General features: G+C 38.1%; 1 pseudogene; it reads right to left on the reverse strand.

Annotated features, from left to right (window-relative positions):
* Positions 1-106: 106 nt before the first annotated feature.
* Positions 107-2,915, reverse strand: part of LOC101565490 — a 45,634-nt pseudogene continuing 42,825 nt past the window's right edge.

Here is a 2,915-nt window from a genome sequence, read left to right on the forward strand (position 1 = left end):
AGACGTGATGAACAAATGCCATCCACTGCATGGTCACAGTCAAGACCCTGTGGCTCACCTGCCTTTGGGTCACCTGCATTCCATAGTATTATGCTTGTACTCATGCTCACATGGTCACCTTGGGGTAGCGGGGAGGGTTAAGAGGGGTACAGGGCCCACCCTCCCCCTCGGTCAGTGTGCAGCTGGAGTGGCAGCCTATTCCTAGTGCCCACTCAGGACTTATGTTGGTCAGAGTCTGGGTCTCACCAGAAGGAGCATGTGCAAACTGGGTCGGTTGGTCCACTCCAGACCACAGTCCCGGAGCACCCCCACCTCCATGTGTGAAGTAGCTTCCTCCCTCAGCCTGCAAGGGTCCAATTTGCCATCAGAAAAGATGACCTCTACTTTTTTCTTTTGTATTTTGATAAACACTGAAGAAGCTGGAGCTGTTAAATTTACCTTGGGAAACTTCAGAACTGGTTTACTTGGTGTTGTGGAACCTCTTACTGCTTTCAATACACGATTAGGAATCAACTGTTTTGTATACTTGTTTTCAGTTTTCATTTTGACAAGCACTGTAATTATAGCTATTAGAATAAAGTCTCTTAACTATTTAAAAAAATGACAAAGAGAAGGAGCAAAATGGGTTCTCAGCCCCAAACCCTCCTAAAACAAGTGCAGAGGACACTAGCACAGAAGAAATTGGGAATCACACAGCTGAAATGTCTGAAACAATAATCTATGAAGTAAAGAAACAACTGCAGAAAGGTATAGAGGAACTCAGATCAGAAATAACCTGTGAAATAAAAAAAGAAACCTCTGAATTAATAGCGTCTGAAGTAAAGAATCAAATACAGAAACATATAGAGAAAATTAAATCAGAAATACTCTCTGTAGTAAAAGAATTAATAACTGCTTCTCAAGAAAATACAAATAAAAAAATAGAGGGTTAGAAAAACGACAGATTCCTTGAATGAGCAATACAGGAAAGAAATAGATTGCATGAAGCAGAGCCAAAGAGAGATAGAGGAACTTAAAATCTCAATCACAAGTTTGCAAAACAGTTTGAGTGAAAGTGAAGATAGAGTTTCAGATCTTGAAGATGCCATTGCACCTAGTGAAAAGGTAAGAAAAGACCTCTTAAAAACAACTAAGATGCAGGAAAAAAATGATTCATCACCTGCAAGATGATGCAAAGATGAACAACGTGAGAATAATAGATGTCAATGAGAAAGAAGGAGTCAATACAAATGATATAAAAAGAATATGAGCAGAAATAATTTCATAAAACTTCCCAAATATGAGGAAACAACCTGACATTCAGGTAACCGAAGCATATAGAATGGCAAATAACTTCAACACAATTAAAAACACACTGAGTCATGTAATAGTCAAAATTCCAGGAATCCAGCACAAGAACAATATACTGAAAGGCACCAGAGAAAAGAAACAGATCACATGTAAAGGAAAACCCATCAGAAAAATGGCAGACTTCTCTTCACAAACCATGAAGTGAAGAACAGCATGTAGAAGATACTTCAGGTCCTCTATGAAAACAAATTCCAGCCCAGACTACTATACCCTGCAAAACTCTCTTTCAAGTTTGATGGAGAAGTGAAATACTTTCATGACAAAGAACAAATAAAGAATTTCACGATGACAAAGCCAACCCCACACAGACTACTGAAAGATGTTCTGGAGAGGAAACAAAATGATCAGAACTCCATGAACAAAAGCAGAAGGAACCCCCTAAATATGGCAAACACAGGAGAAAAAAGAAAAAGGAGTAAAAAACAGCAATCCCCAGTTCAGTGGAAAAAAAAAAAAAAGGTGCAAGAAAAAATTCAAATACAAGCAATAAGGAATGAAAACGGTGTAATTACTACAGACACAGTGGAAATTCAGAAAATTATAAATAGATACTTTGAGAATCTTTACTCTCACACAACACAAGATAAGAAGAAATAGACAGATTCCTAGAAAGGAACAAATTACCAAAACATAATCAAGAAGATATAACAACTCTCAATAACCCAACAACAGCCCATGAAATATGAAATGTAATTTAAAAAAAAAAACCTACCGACAAAGAAAAGTCCAGGTCCTGATGGATTCACAGCTGAATTGTATAAGAAATTTATGGAAGTTATAATCCCTATACTCCTCAAACTCTTCCATGAAATTGAAAAGAAAGAAATCCTCCCAAAATCATTCCTGGAGACAAGTATTATACTCATACCAAAATCAGGGAAAGATGCAAGTAAAAAAGAGAACTACAGGCCAATCTCCCTCATGAACATAGATGCCAAAATCTTCAATAAAATTCTAGCAAATAGAATATAGCAAATCATCAAGAAGATCATACACCATGACCAGGTAGGATTCATCTCAGGGATGCAATGATGGTTCAATATTCGAAAATCTATCAATGTAATACTCTGTCAATAGAGCGAAAACTAAAAACCACATGATCATCTCCATTGATGCAGAAAAGGCTTTTGACAAAGCCCAACACTTATTCATATTCAAAGTCCTACAGAACATTGGAATACATGGCCTCTACTTCAATCTGATAAAAGCCATCTATGACAACCCAATGGCTAACATAATTCTAAATTAGAAAAAATTGAAATCTTTACTCTCAGATCTGGTGCAAGACAGGATGTCCTCTATCACCCCTCCTATTCATTATACTTCTGGAATCATTAGACAAGAGAGAGAAATAAAAGGAATAAGAATAGGTAAAGAAGAAGTTAAGTTATCATTATTTGCAGATAACATGACACTTTACTTGGAAGACCCAAAAAACTCCACTAAGAAGCTACTAGAGCCCAGTCCTAGCCCAGGTCCGGTGAGTATGTGGAGAGCTTCCTGCTACCCTGTGCCACTGGGACCAGTCCCAGCCCAGGCGCAGCGTGGGCCAGACCCTCTCCCAC

The sequence above is a fragment of the Octodon degus genome, unplaced genomic scaffold (assembly GCF_000260255.1).
Source record: "Octodon degus isolate 3935 unplaced genomic scaffold, OctDeg1.0 scaffold00049, whole genome shotgun sequence".
NCBI classification, from domain to species: Eukaryota; Metazoa; Chordata; class Mammalia; order Rodentia; family Octodontidae; genus Octodon; species Octodon degus.